General features: G+C 43.5%; 1 protein-coding gene across 2 annotated transcripts in view; it reads left to right on the top strand.

Moving 5' to 3' along the window:
- Window positions 1-16,405, top strand: part of LOC309547466 (phospholipid-transporting ATPase IK-like) — a 269,016-nt gene that overhangs the window by 58,905 nt on the left and 193,706 nt on the right. The gene's annotated exons all lie outside the window — the stretch shown is intronic.

Raw genomic sequence — 16,405 nt, 5'->3', positions numbered from 1 at the left:
AGTGTAGCTCTCCTTTTAAAGTGGACCTAGCTATAGTGTTGTCTAGATTTTTTCACATTAAGTGGATGCATGCTAATTATTTATTACCTTTCACAGAGATTAAAGTACCCTTCCTGACAATATCTTCATCTGTATTTCTTGTACTGTTTTATAACATCACATAGAGCTTAGCCTGAGTTAACCACTTGCCGACTGCTCACAGTAATCCTAGTGCGGCAGTGCGGCTCCCCTGGGTAGACCTACGTTGCTGGACTCCTAGTGTTTAGACACAGCAGGAGTCAGGCCAGAGGAGGAGAGGCGGCGATCGCTGCCTCCCTTCCCCGATCGTCGCGGAAAGTGTGAGAAGACCCGCCTGCTTATGTATAAAAAAGCAGGCGGATCTTCTCAGTGACAGACAGGGAGAGATCACAGGATTCAGCATAGCTAAACCTGCGATCTCTGTCTGTGTCACAGAACCCCCCCCCCACACACACACACGTCAGTAAGCATGAGGCATACATTTAACCCTTTGATCACTCATAGGGTTAACCCCTTCCCTGTCAGTGTCATTATTACAGTAACAGTGCATATTTATAGCACTGATTACTGTAGTAATGTCACTGGTCCCCCCAAAAGTGTCAAAAATGTCAGTTAGGGGTCCAATCTGTCCTCCACAATGTCGCAGTCCCGCAAAAAATCGCAGATCGCCACCAATACTAGTAAAAAAAAACAATAAAAATGACATAAATCTTTCCCGTAGTTAGTAAACGTGATATCTTTTGCGCAAACCAATCAAAATACGATTATTGTGATTTTTTTTTACCAAAAATATGTAGCAGAAAACAAATTGGCCTAAAATGTTAAAAAATTTAGCTTTTTTAATTTTTTTTGGGGAATGTTATATAGCAGAAACTGAAAAATATTGTTTTTTTTTTTCAAAATTGTCGCTGTTTTTTTGTTTATAGTGCAAAAATTAAAAATTGCACAGGTGATCAAATACTACCAAAAGAAAGCTCTATTTTTGTGAAAAAAAAAGGGCATAAATGTTGTTTGGATACAGCGTCGCACAACCGCGCAATTGTCCATTAAATTAACACAGTGCCGAATCGCAAAATAGGGCCTGGTGAGGAAGGGGGTAAAATCTTCGGTCTTAAAGTGGTTAAATGCTTGGTCCTTTTCCCTTTGTTGCCCTCAAAGTCGTAGTATTAGTACCCTCTCCACATTGTACATTTTTGATTAATGAAATATCCTCTATGGCAGTGACCAGCTCCCTGTGGCCTTTTTCTTTAACAATAGCTTGCCCTTCAGCTATTGAAAATGGAAATTAAGGTTTACCTCCCATGGATGTCAGTGGGGTTTGCAGCTACAATGTCTAGGTTTAGCAGGTTTTAACCAGTATTTGATGAACGCCCTACAAATCAAACAGATTCTCCTTTCACCTGCACTGTGTCTTTCATACTACTGACATTGGCACTTTTTGTTACATGCTTCTGCCCCCTGCACGATACAGGTGCATCTCATAAAATGAGAATATCATCAAAAAGTTTATTTCAGTAATTCAATTCAAAAAGTGAAACTGATATATTTTATATAGAGGCATTACGCACAGAGTGATATGTTTTAAGCATTTCCTTCTTTTAATTTTTATGATTATGGCTTACAGCTAGTGAAAACCCAAAATTCAGTATCTCCGAAAATTTGAACATTACATAAGACCAATAAAAAAAAAAGGATTTTTAATACAAAAATGTCGGCTTACTGTGAAGTGTCAATGTACAGTATAGTATGCACTCAATACTTGGTCCGGGCTCATTTTGCATGAATTACTGCATCAATACGGCATGGCATGGAGGCGATCATGCTGAGGTGTTATGGAAGCCCGGGTTTCTTTGATAGCTCATCTGCATTGTTGGATCTGGTGTCTCTCATCTTTCTCTTGACAATACTGCATAGATTCTCTGAGGTTTAGGTCAGGCGAGTTTGCTAGCCAATCAAGCACAGTGATACATTGATCATTAAACCAGGTATTGGGAATTTTGGCAGTGTGGGCAGGTGCCAAGTCCCACTGAAAAATGAAATCAGCATCTCCATAAAGCTGGTCAGCAGAAGGAAGCATGAAGTGCTCTAGAATTTCCTGGTAGAGGCTGCGCTGACTTTGGACTTGATAAAACACAGTGGACCAACACCAGCAGGTGACATGGCTCCCCCAATCATCACTGACTGTGGAAAATGTTGCATTTCATTTGGAAATCAAGGTCCCAGAGTCTGGAGGAAGAGTGTAGAGGCACAGAATCCAAGTTGCATGAGGTCCAGTGTGAAGTTTCCATAGCCTGTGATGATTTGGGGAGCCATGTCATATGCTGGTGTTGCTCCACTGTGTTTGATCAAGTCCAAAGTCAGCGCAGCCCCCTACCAGGAAATTCTAGAGCACTTCATGCTTCCCTCTGCTGACCAGCTTTATGGAGATGCTGATTTCATTTTCCAGCAGAACTTGGCTCCTGCCCACACCGCTAAAAGTACCAATACCTGGTTTAATGATCATGGTATCACTGTTCTTGATTTGCCAGCAAACTTGCCTGACCAAAACCCCATAGAGAATCTGTGGGGTATTGTCAAGAGGAAGATGAGAGACACCAGACCCAACAATGCAGATGAGCTGAAGGCCGCTATCAAAGCAACTTGAGCTTCCATAACACCTCAGCAGTGCCACAGGCTGATCGCCTCCATGCCGCGCCGCATTGATGCAGTAATTCATGCAAAAGGAGCACCGACCAAGTATTGATTGCATACTATACTGTACATAGACATACTTTTGAATAAGCCAACATTTCTGTATTAAAAATCTTTTACTTTTATTGGTCATATGTAATATTCTGATTTTCTGTGATAGAATTTTGGGCTTTCATTAGCTTTAAGCCCAAATCATCAAAATTCAAAGAAAAATGCTTGAACGATATCACTCTGTGTGTAACGCATCTATATAAAATATGAGTTTCAATTTTTTAATTGAATTACTGAAATAAATTACCTTTTTGAAGATATTCTAATTTTATGAGATGCACCTGGACATGACATACTACTGATCTCTGAACCCTGTTACTCACTGCTGACCCCTGGACTTTGCATTATTTATTGCTATTCTTTGAACTTTGCGTTATATACTATTGACCCCTGCCCCCCCCCCCCCCCCACTATGCAGGTTGGGGCCAACCATTGCACTGCTAAGCTCTCCATCACAGTGTCTTGCACAAAAACAGCTTAGAAGATGGAGCAGATCACATCTATATTATAAAGGGCCCTTTAATTAGTAGCAGAATCTGTTTTGTTTTCTCAGTTTATAAGGGTGATGCAGGCGTTTTTGCATTGTTAACTCTCATATTGTGTTTGCAAGCTAAAAAACAGTTGGCTTGGTGACTTTAAACATCATAATATGTATTAGTCAACTGATGAATTCAAACTTTTAAGGTATAATCTTTGTTTGATTGTATTAAAGATAGGAATATCAACAAAGCATTAGAACAAGTTATGCTCTAAGTTATTTCTGGCAATAAACGTGTTGTTCTTATATCAATAAAGCAGAAGTTGTATAAGCCTTGTTTCAGGTTTATCATGTCCTCAATCTGACTGGTATAGTGAATTTGTCAATTTATGTAATCAAGACTGAAGTTGAAGCCGTGTTTTCTTTGTGTTTTCTCTCTTTTTTTTACAACTGCTGCTGCTTCTTTTTCATTTATACATAAAAGACTATAAAAAAATGAGGCATTATGGACTTTCATGATACCACCATAGACACTACAAGTTTAAAAACCATATATTTTTTTGCGTTATAAAAAGTATATAACATGTAAACAGATATCATGCCCAAGAAAACAATCACATTGATATTTCTCTCAAAACTGGACTAGTAATACTAATGGAATGGCACTTATGAGCACCTATGAATCAGGTAATACAATCCAGTGCTTCCCAACACGTTTTGTGGTCAGGAAGAGAGAATAAATTGTCTGCAAAAACAACAGATATGACAGAACATAATACACACACAACAATGTACTATAAAGATAGTCATGCCATTGTTCAAAATTCAATATACATAGTACTACCGAAGGAGAGAAGTTGGCTTACCTGACAAGCACAATTCGGGCCACTGGAGGCGCGATTGCGCCATCTAGTGGCTATGGAACGAAACGACATACAGGTGCGTTGTTTCGTGCAATAGAGCCACACTGCCACAGTAAATACACGGCGGCCGGTCAGCAAGTGGTTAAACAACTTCCTGAGAATTCCTTGAATGTGAGATCTCATAGTGCGGGACCACCTGCAGTGCTGATTTTGTTCGAACATACAAAAAGAACTATGGAACTTAAAACCACTTAAGGTCCATATGATCTATAAGTATGTCATGGTCTTTAAGTTGTTATAACCAGATCACAGCAGCAGCATCCATAATCTTGCTAATGTTGTCATCGGTTTCATGTATTATTTCCATTATTTGTATGGGACTGAAAGTGTTCATATTTACATTTGAATTGCTTTTTTTGCACTTCTAGGGTGGACAACTCATTTAACTAGTATCAGTAGGCTTCATTGATTAAAACACTTTAACAATATTATTCATGGTATTGTTTATTTAGACCACTTCTTTTAAGACCAAGTAAGTATCCCTTCATACGTTCATAATATCTGTTAAAGCAACCCTAAATAATGAATGATATGAGATAAGCCTGTTTTCCTTTCTGTACACAAATATAAAATTTTTGAAAACCATTTTCCTACAAAATCACAAGACATGTTTTGATATACTCTAGTATGGTATGCTTAATTACACTTTATTTATTCAGCTTTAATCCTGTAGCAAAAAGGTGTCCTATACCAAGGACTGTAATAAAAATGTAAAAAAAATAAATCATAATAAAAACCTAATAAATGCTCTTTATTATTAAGGAAGAAACAAATAACACAGAGCAAATCAGTAAAATAATATATGTTCACTCTATATAGGAGATCAATGATAAAAGAGATCCTGAATCCTCAACCTAGGACTGGATGAGATTCAGCACTCAGGATCTAAAAGGACAATCCCAACATATATATATTATAATATAATGGAAGATTAATGTATTGGTAATCTGTCAACACAGTACTTTTCAGATGCAATGCGAGAGTGACCACAAATCAATGCTTTACAGTGATGAAATGTAACCTCAAACTCTTACTAACTTATCTCAGTGACTCTAGTATACTAAAGATAGACTATATATATATCAGAGTGCACTCTGTATCCTATAGGGGGCCCCCTTTACGTTAGATTTACAAGAGTCTCCTGAAAGAGCAAGGCCTTGCTGGTCTTCGCCGGCATAGGTACCCTTAAACAATCCAGGGAAAGTATTTTTAACCCACGGTAAAGGTGATTAATTAACTGTAATCCACCATAGGAATAACCATTAACTGTAATCCAAACAGAAAAGGAGGAGAGAGGTTCCTGCACTGCACATCTGGTAGCCAATCTAGAACTGAAAAGGAGGGATAAGGCCTTCTGATCCAGCTGCAGTGTCTTGCGGCGACCATTAGAACTAGTGTGGCCTTCTGCTCAACTGCTTTGCAGACCCGCTCTGGCTCAGTCCAGTAGTACAGCAAATATTTTAAATCGGATCCCTCTCACCCAATGTGATGAACTCTGTGTTCCACTGTCCACACCGTCAGCGTCCCGCTCTCCTCAGGAGTTCTCACAGCCTCTCCAGGCGTCCCTCCGCTCAGTCAACCACCGAGATCCATCCGCACACAGCTCTCCCATTCTCCGGTGTCTGTTCACTAGGCCTCCGGCCTATCCTTCTCTGCGCTCCGCAGCAGCTCTTCCCCTTCCTCACAGCGCCCTGTCCTTGAGGCAAGAGAGTGAATCTTGGTCCCGTCTCCTTTATAAAGACACTCCCAACTGCCCCTGCGAGTCCCAAGGCTCCCTGGGAGAATAGTTCAGTCATACAGACGATCCATAGTCTTAACTCCTCCCAGAACTACATCTCCCATAATTCAACGAATCATTGTTTTGTAGAAACTTTAATAACAGAACAAACATTCTGAACAACTTCAGCTGGAACTTGCGACCAGGCTACATATATATAAAATATATATCAATATTAACAATCAAACTTTAATAGATCTCTAAAATGTATTGGCGAATATTAAAAACCATTGTACATATGGAATAAATATATATATATATATATATATATATATATATATTTTCTCTGTTGGTTAGGTAAATTTATATCAAATACTTACCGTAATTTTCCTTTCCTGATGGACTCCATGGCAGCATACGTTTGGGTAGTCCCGCCTCCACTCCTACCCTATAGGACCCCACTCCCATAAATCCTTGCTCCCTTTCAGCATCCGTGTTCTGTAACTAGCCTACTCAGGAACTGGGAGGGGACTCCTGCTGCCATGGAGTCCATCAGGAAAGGAAAATTACGGTAAGTATTTGATATAAATTTTCCGTTTTCCTGACAGACTCCATGGCAGCATACGTTTGGGAAATAGCTCGCCAAAACACAATTGGGTGGGCAGATGCTGATAAATTTTAATTTACACCTGCAACAGATAACACTTGAGCACCAAAACCAACAGAAGAAAGAGCCGCCGGCTCAACACAATAATGAGACATAAATGTATGAATGGACGACCAAGACGCTGCTCTGCAGACCACATCCAGAGCGACATGTCTTGAAGCTGCCCATGAAGTAGCGACACCACGCGTAGAATGTGCAGTCACCGCTTTAGGAGGAACCAAGCCCTTCTCTCTATAAGCCCACTGAATCGCCTCTACTATTCAGGAGGCAACTGATCTTGAGGAAGCACGCATACCCTTATTCTTCCCAGACAATAGGACAAATAGATAATCTGTCTTCCGGAAAGAGGCTGTAGCTTCCAAGTACTGTCTGAGCGTGTTGCCCACATCCAGAGGATGGACTTCCGGAGATTCGGCCGATGAATTGAAAGTAGGGAGAACAATTTCTTGGTTCTCATGAAAAACCGAAGTGACTTTAGGCCTTGCTCCCAGCATTGGAATGAGGACAACTCTATCCGGGAAAAAAGTCAGAAAAGGTTCCTTACTTCCCAGACTTTGGATCTCTGACACCCTTTTAGCAGATGTGATGGCCACCAGAAAGACCGTTTTGAGGGTGAGATGTTTCACTGATATAGGATTTTGAAGACTTGAGCCAACCGATGATAAGAAATCAAGGACCAGAGGCATGTCCCACTTGGGGAATCTCAGCTTCTTCTGTGGCCTTAGCCTTACTGCCCCTTTGAAGAATTGCCTGATCAAAGGATGTGCAGCCCAGGAAATGCCTGTGAAAGCAGATATGGCTGAGACATGTACTCGTAGGGCGCTTACTGAAAGAGGCAACTCCAATCCTGATTGAAGAAAAGAAAGAATATCTTGCACAGAAGGAGATGACCAGGACTTTCCTTTGGACTCTAGGAAGGAAGTAAACCTAGCCCAAATCCTTTCATAGGTTTTATTCGTGCTTTGTCTTCTGGCACTCAAAAGAGTTGGTATGGCTACTTCCGGACATCCTAACGCTTCCAGCCTTCCCCTTTCAAAAACCAGACCCGAAGGTGCAGACGGGCTGGGCATGGGTGAAGGATGGAACCCTGGGACAGCAGATCCGTCCTGAGAGGAAGAGGGACTGGGTCGCGGTAGCTCAGTAGAAACAGTAGGGGAAACCACGGTCTGTTGGGCCAGAACGGGATTACTGCAACCACTTTGACTGACTCCATCTGGACTCTCCGCAGGAATTGAAAGATGACTGGTACTGGGGGAAAGGCATAAGCCTTGTGAAACCTCCAGCAATCTGTCAGGGCATCCACCCCGAATGCTCTGGGATCTCTGTCCCTCGAGTAAAACTTCTGCAACTTCCTGTTGTTGAAGGAGGCAAATAGATCCACCTCTGGGATGAACTCCAAGGACAGGATCCAGCTGAACACATCCTCGTGGAGAGACCACTCGTTGTTGTCGAGTTGTGTTCTCGAGAGGAAATCTGCTTGTGTGTTCTGAGCCCCTGGTATGTAAACTGCCAACAGATTGACCAGGTTTTCCTGAGCCCAGGTCATTATTGGCTCTACTTCCCGAAGCAGGGATGCGCTGCGAGTTCCGCCTTGTTTCCTCACATAGGCTACTGCAGTCATGTTGTCTAACCTCAGCATGACTGAGGTGCCCCGAATGAGGTGGCTGAAGGCTAGTAACACTTGAAAGGCCGCTCGTAGTTCCAAGATGTTGGACACCGTCTGGCGAGACCGAAAGTCCCATTTCCCTTGTGCCATCTCTGTTCCGCAATGACCGCCCCATCCGGTGTTGCTGGCGTCTGATGTCACTATCACCCAAGATATGGGGGCTATGGAGTGACAATTGCTCAAATTCTTCAGCTGTAGCCACCACGGAAGCCAGCTCTTCATTGTTGCGGTTATCATAATTCGTTGGGAATTGCTGACTCCGTTCCATTGCTGAAGGAAACCCCTCTGAAAAGGCCTCATCCTCCAGAGAGCCCACTTCACCATAGGGGCTGCCGACACCATGGTGCCAATTACCCTTAGGCATTGTTTTGCTGTGAGACGTGATGCTGACAAAGCTAGAGACACTCTGTCCCTGATTACCGGAATCTTTTCTTCTGGCAGAGAGATGGTACTGTTCTTGGTGTTGAACAGCGCACCCAAAAAGACCAGGGACTGAGTGGGAATCAGATGGCTCTTTTCCCTGTTCAGGATCCAGCCGAACCTCTCTAGAGACGAGATGACCAGAGCCAGATGTTCCAGGATAACAGACTTGTCTTGGGCCAGAAGAAGGAGGTCGTCCAGGTAATGATAAAGACGGACCTCTCTCAGTCTTATCAAGGCTACCACCGCTAATAAGACCTTCGAAAAGGTACGAGGCGACGTGGAAAGCCCGAAGGGGAGACATACAAATTGTAGATGACGCTGGCCGACCGAGAATCTCAGATATCGTTGAAACTCTGTTGCCACTGGTACGTGGAAGTATGCATCCTTCAGGTCTACTGAGACCATCCAATCTCCTGGTTGAACGGCTTGCTGAATGGAGAATAGAGTCTCCATCTTGAATTTTTCTCCTTTGATGAAGTGATTCAAGTGCGTCAGATCTATCACTGGTCTCCAGGCGCCGCTCTTCTTGCGCACCATGAACAGGGGAGAGTACACTCCGAATCTTCTTTCGGATTCTGGCACTGGAACCACTGCTCCTTGAGTGACTAGCGAGTCTACGTAAGACAAGAGAATCTCACTTTTGTCGCCTGACCGAGGAAGGGAGGTAGGAAAAAATCTGTCTCCGGGAATACTGGTGAAGGTCCAAGAATGACCTGCAGAGACCGTGTTGACGACCCAAGTATCCCGGATTGAGGCCGCCCAGACCTGCCGAAAGTGAAAGAGACGACCTCCCACCTGACCGGCCCGAGCGGGCACAATCTCAAAAGGACTTCGTCGTGTCTCTATCCCCAGACGGATTGGACTTGGGGCCTTTCCTAAAGGAAGACTGCCTGGATTTCCAGTTTCTTCCAAACTCCCTTCCTGGCCTATAACTACGTGCCTCCCTGGCCCAGAAGACGCCTATCCTGGGGGAGAAAGCCCGACTTACCGCCAGTAGCCTTGGAAATGGCGCTATCTAACTTATTCCCAAAGAGGGACGAACCCTCAAAGGGAATACTGCACCACACCTGCTTAGAAGCAGGATCAGCCAACCAAGGGGGTAACCAAAGTGCATGCTTCGCCGTCACGAACGATAGCATTCCCCGGGCTAACAGGCGAATAACATCAACAGACGCCTCCCCCAGAAAGGCTGAGGCCAGTTTCAACTCTTCGATAGGAGAGTTCTTAGCTGCATCTTCAGAGAAGCTTCTGAGGGAATCATCCACATTGTCCACCCACACTTCCATGGCTTTGGACAAAGAAGCCAGGGCCAAAGCCGGTTTACAGGCAGCACCTACTGAAAGATAGACACGCTTCAAATCCGTGTCGATTTTCCTGTCAAGAGGATCCTTGAAGGAGACAGTATCCTCAAGAGGCAAAGTTACGTTCTTCACTAGCCTCATGACAGCCGCATCTACCAGAGGAGGAGTTTCCAGATGTCTGACTTCCTCTTCCTTGAATGGATAGAGCTTGGCCAATTTTGAGATCATAGAATTCTTTTTCTCCACCTTGCTCCATTCTTCCGTTATGATTTCTCCTAATTCAGGAATAAACGGGAAATTCAGCCGTTCCTTGCTCAGCTGTTTAAAGAGCTTTCTCTGCTTCGGGGCCGAAACTACTGGATCTTCCCAGTTTAAAGTTTCTCTGACGGCCTTTACTAAAGGTGGAACCAAATTGAAAGAGAATCCTAAACTTGGTTCATCCTAATCCGAATCGCTATCAGACTCGAATACCAAGGGATGGCTAGGTTCAGAGGATTCAAGGGCTCTTCCGCTAGTGGTCTCTCTAACTGGAGATACAGATGGCTCTGGCGCTGGAGATTGACGTTTATTAAAATCAGCCAGCGAATCCTTGACTATGCGTTTGACCATAGACTCAAGTTGTTGGTCAGATCTTCCCCTTTCATTCGATGCACGGGAATAACAGGAATCGCATAGTGATCCACCGTCCAGTAAACGGATACCACAGCCCCAGCACTTAGTCTCGCTGGATTGGCGTGAAGACCTGGGAGGTGACCGGTCTTTACTACGGTATCTGGACTTGGATGAGCCATGTTTGGAGGAGGAGCGGTGATGCTGCGGATTAGCATGGCGGTCCTGCCGCGTGTCCTGCGGTTGTTCCGTCCTAGAAGAGGAGCTGCAAAAGGAAAACACATAAGGCAATACAGTAATGTGCCCATCCGTACATCCTGCTCCCCCCCTTCATTGAGCCCTGCACTCACCTAAGAGAGGGCTGGTCACAGGGGAGCGGTGACGGGTCCATAAGGAAAAAGGAACCACTGGAATAAATAAGGCATATAAGTATCCCAAGATGGCCTAAAATGAAGACCCCCATAAAGGAAACCCACATACCTGAAATCTAGAGCGTCAGCTCTTGGGAACAGGCTACGGGGCTGGGCGCCGTGATATATAGTCAGTTCCACCGACTGTGGAACTGACAGCTGTTTAAATCCGGCGCCGGGCGTGACGTCACGGTCGCGGCGAACTGCGCATGCGCGAGTATCGGCACTCGCCGCTACTGCGCATGCGCGAAACAAGCCTCGTTCTCGGTCAGTCGGCGCGCATGCGCAGAGCGACCGAGGACGCCGGGGATGGAACGCATAGCATTCCACGGTGTTCACAGAGCCTCCCGGACCACCAGGAAGACTATGAACGGAACGAGGAGCCGCACACTAGACCACCAGGCAGTCGCTAGACCACCAGGTACACAGAAGGGATAAAATAAAGAAAAAACACTTACCCCTCCAGTCGCACTAGACACCAGGGATACCTTAGAGCCAGAGGACATCCAATCCAGCGTTGGGGCAATACAATGAGGCCACCCACCACAGCGGGGTCATCGGCCATGCCATTACTTAGCCCGCTTTTTCAGGCACTTTCTCGGCTCCTCTTCAACTTGCCCATCCCATACCCCGCAGCAGCAAGGGCTTATTAGGAAAACAGGTCCTGCCGACTCCAAACGACCCTGCGTCATATAAAACGACCATATTCGTAGGAATTCAGCACCAAACAGGTGCATGGAGGAGGACAAAAAAAAGAACACGGATGCTGAAAGGGAGCAAGGATTTATGGGAGTGGGGTCCTATAGGGTAGGAGTGGAGGCGGGACTACCCAAACGTATGCTGCCATGGAGTCTGTCAGGAAATAGTGTTTTCTATCCTTGAGAGAAAACAAACCAAAACAGAAAATGAACTGAGAAAAAAGGGGAAAAGGAAAATATGAAAAATATAAAAAAAAATTAATAAAAAAAGAAATTAAATTAAAAAAAAATATATATATATATATATATATTATCACTGGACACATGCTTGGTATTGATATGGTGGACATTTAAAAAATGTTCTCTTTTTGCGTTGATATTTGTATCTTTTTTGCACAGATTTTTTTGCACAGAAATTTCACTGGACACATGCTTGTCAATATTTTGGCATTATTTGTTTGATTTTCACATATTTTTGGGGGGACATCTGTTTAATAGAAACATTACACATATGAGTTTTTTTTCACCAATTTTTTTTAGCACAAAAGGTGTATATATAAAGTGAACATATATTATTTTACTGTTTTGCGCTGTGTTATTTGTTTCTTCCTAAATTGGTCACATGGTGATGAATAGCTGCATCAGTTTGGCATTATTTACGTTTTCTTTTCTTTTGTTTTTTTTTCATTTTCTTTTGTTTTTTTGTTTTTTTTATAAATGCTCTTTATTGTATAGTAGATTATGCTAGTACATACTCATGAAAGATACCTCCATCCCAAAATTACTGTATGGACAAAAATAATTGAAGCATTATGGACTTTCATGATATCATCATAGACACTACAAGTTTTCTACCAAATGATCTTTATCATCATCATCATCAATAAATCAGTTTCAGCCAAATATGTGTTTACAATACTTCTCCAATGACATTCCATAAATATTCTTACGTTTCCACCATATGTTACAAGAGCCTGATAGTAAAAGTATGGTCAAACATCAAATAATTGTTTTGCGAAATTAATCCTAGTGATTGCACAATGTTTATGTGGAAGTTTTGATGACTCAGTATGGCATAGGACCAGAATAGTATTTTCACGTTGTGTAATAGGTGAAGCCCTTAATCAGTGGATCAACTGAATCTTCTATATATTTATTCTGATATTTAGAAATGTATTGATTCCAAAAACAGGCCTAATTAAATATTTAGAAGACAGTGACACATTTCTACAGAAAAGTTGCTGTTTGTTGATTCAAGTTGTGAAAAATGAACACTGATATGCTGATACTTTTAGGGCTTATGCACACATCGCCGCGATTCTGCCTGCGATTGCGCATAGTGGAAAATCATGGGACATGTGTGCAATGCCATTACTTCCTAATCGCACCCAGATTGCGCCACAATTGTTGTGTGATAAATTGCTCTGCAATCACGGTAAATCGCGATGCTTGTTGCTTAAAAAAGGGCAGAAGCTTCTTTTAAGTGACAGTGTCTCGTGTTGTGAATTGCCGCGATTGGGGTGCCATTAAGAAGAAGTAATCCACCCTCGATTCTAATCGCCAAGGTGTGAACCAAGACTAATTTAGAGTAGTCAAATGCATACTTTTGCATAATAATTTATTAAACTGTTAAAGAGGAAATAAACTCATCAATTTAAAGACGAGTTTCAGCCTGGGGACAAAAAAACTAAAGTCAGCAGCTACAAATACTGTAGTTGCTGACTTTTAACCACTTTAGCCCCGGAGGATTTGGCTGCTTAATGACCAGGCCCTATTTTGCGGTTCGGCACTGCGTAACTTTAATGGACAATTGCGCGGTCGTGCAAAGCTGTACCCAAACAAAATTGACGTATTTTTTTCCCCACAAATAGAGCTTTCTTTTGGTGGTATTTTATCACCTGTGCAATTTTTCTTTTTTGAGCTATAAACAAAAAAAGAGCGACAATTTTGAAAAAATAAAAAATATTTTTCACATTCTTTTATATGAATTTCTCAAAAAAATATTTTAAAATCAAAATATTTTAACATATTAGGCCAATTTGTTTTCTGCTACATATTTTTGGTAAAAAAAATTGCAATAAGCGTATTTTGATTGGTTTGCGCAAAAGTTATTGCACAAAAAATAAAGGAACAGAGCGCACACCGCCCTAGTGTAACACCATTTATTTGAAGTTAGTAGAAGCCATAAAAACAGGTACTCACAAACAGATAGGAAGTCATGCATGGAAATAAATATCCCCCGATGATGTTTACAGGGCTGTCTCCTCCTAGCCTCGGCGGCTCAGCTGTTCGTCCTGCACTAGTCAGTGAGTATCGTACGGCTAAGCCAACCGCCTCGGATTACTCAAGGAGACTCGATGTGGTGAGCCTGCGCACGGTCCAGCAGCCGCCGCACACCCTCCAAGAGCCGGATGCTATAGCCGCTCAGAGAAACTGACAATGCGGTTAAGCAGAGGGAGACTCCACGATCGGGACCCAGAGCATGACTTGCATGGGGTTGCTAAGGACAACGTTTCGGAGGCGTAGCCTCCTTCTTCAGATCTCAACACCCCAGAGATCCTTTGCCCTCCGCCGAGGCTAGGAGGAGACAGCCCTGTAAACATCATCGGGGGATATTTATTTCCATGCATGACTTCCTATCTGTTTGTGAGTACCTGTTTTTATGGCTTCTACTAACTTCAAATAAATGGTGTTACACTAGGGCGGTGTGCGCTCTGTTCCTTTATTTTTTGTACAGCTGCTTTGCCTCATATCCCATGGAGGGTTAGGAGAGCTGCCACGCTTCATTCATGTGTCTCACCACAGGCCATATTACAAGATTCCCCAGCTTGAGAATCAATCTCCAGGATCTGCGCAGGGACTGGTAATGTGTGTTTTCTCTGTGCAAAAGTTATTGCGTTTACTAACTACGGGAAAGATTTATGTCATTTTTATTGTTTTTTTTGTTTTTTTTTTACGATTTTTTGCGGGACTGCGACACTGCGGCGGACAGTTTGGACCCCTAACTGACATTTTTTTAAACTTTTGGGGGTACCAGTGACATTACTACAGTAATCAGTGCTAAAAATTTGCACTGTTACTGTAAAAATTACACTGGGAAGGGGTTAACATTACTGGTGATCAAGGGGTTAAATGTGTCCCTGGGGCGTGATTCGAACCGTCAGGGGGCGTGGCTTGTGAAGTCATCACAGAGACATGTGTTGCTATATAGCAGGATCACATAGCCTTTGTGATCACTTCAGGGAGAATGACAGACGGCTGTGTTTACATCCTTCTCTCTCAGCTGCAGGAGATCGCGAGTGGCCGGCGGCTATCGGAGCCACCGGTCACACGCACTGGCTCCCCGGCTGACGAGCGGGGGCGCCCCCTAGAGTCTCCTGAGCGAGCGACGTAGTACTACGTCAGTTTGCCAAGGAGCGGCTGCCTGCCGCAGTAAATCTGCGGTGGGCGGTCGTTAAGTGGTTAATATAAGAACACTTACCTGTCCAGGGATTCCGTGATGTTGGCTCCCGAAGCTGATCCGTCCATCAGCTCCAGATGCAGGCGCTGGCATCTTCACTAAGGGAAACAAGAACAGCCTGTTTCCTACTGCACATGCACGAGTCGCGCTGCGCTTTCTGAATGGTCCCGCTGTCTTCTGGGACCTGTGTGTCTCCCAGAAGGCAGTAGGGGAAGGAGGAGGGGCCGGAAATTGCGTAGATCGCCGCACAACACTTGCGGTGATATTATCCGAAAGTGGGAGCGGGTACATGATTTTGACAGGTATCCGTTCCCCCCCAGAGAGGTGCTAAATGTGGCAGTGGAGGGAGGGAGGAAGCAAACAAGTGGAGCTTCCCCTTTTGGATGGAGCTCCGCTTTAACTGTCTCGAAAAGCAGTTACATTGAAGGCATGCTGTGAATGATAACTGGCATAGTGGCTTGAGCTCTGAATCAAACTGCCAAGCAACTTCCTGTGTTCAGAAAACAGCATGGCAACAGCTCAGCATGGGACCCGGGACTCGGGGCTTAGTAATGATCACCACAGTAGTGGTTCGTACTACAGTGATTTCCAGCTTCTGCGGGGATCTCACATACATGCTTACATTGGTCCAAGCTGGATCAGTGTAAATTGTTTTAAATTGTCATGCCTGAAATTCAGCTCTAGGAAATGAACCGTTTTGCTAAACTGGTATAATGATAGGTACACAGTTGAGATAGTCCATTTACTAGATACAGTAGGTTTTCTTTTTGGTAGCTATGGTGCACAGCAAATACAGTGTCCGAAAATAAAGTAAAACAAAGAAGAAAGGGCACACCAGCCTTGCACATTACCCAAGTGGTATTTTTAACAATGTAATAAAGGAAATATACTCACAAGCAGCTCAAAGGTAAAATCATATTGTGTCAGCCATCTGGAAGGTCCTCCGATTTGCTGGGTTGACTAGTCTCGATGACCAGATTGCTTCGTGCATACTTTGTACTCTGATATGCCTTTACCTTTGAGTTGTTTGTGAGTATATTTCCTTTATTACTTTAATAAGGATACCACTTGGGTAATGCGCAAGGCTGGTGCGCCCTTTCTTCTTTGTTTTACAGTGTCTCTACTCCAGGGTGCCTTGAGCACCATACAGTTTGCCCTGCATCAGAGATGAATGAGAGAAATCTGTGATCCAGGGGGGACCCTGATGTGATGGGGGTACTCTGAAGTGATGGGGGGGCCTTTGATTTATGAGGGGACTTTGATGTGAAGGGACGAACTCTGATGTGAAGTTAA

Source organism: Pelophylax lessonae (genome assembly GCF_965119305.1).
Source record: "Pelophylax lessonae genome assembly, chromosome: 1".
NCBI classification, from domain to species: domain Eukaryota; kingdom Metazoa; phylum Chordata; class Amphibia; order Anura; family Ranidae; genus Pelophylax; species Pelophylax lessonae.
The sequence above is the reverse complement of the archived record's forward strand: the minus strand, read 5'-3'. Positions and strand labels throughout refer to the sequence as shown.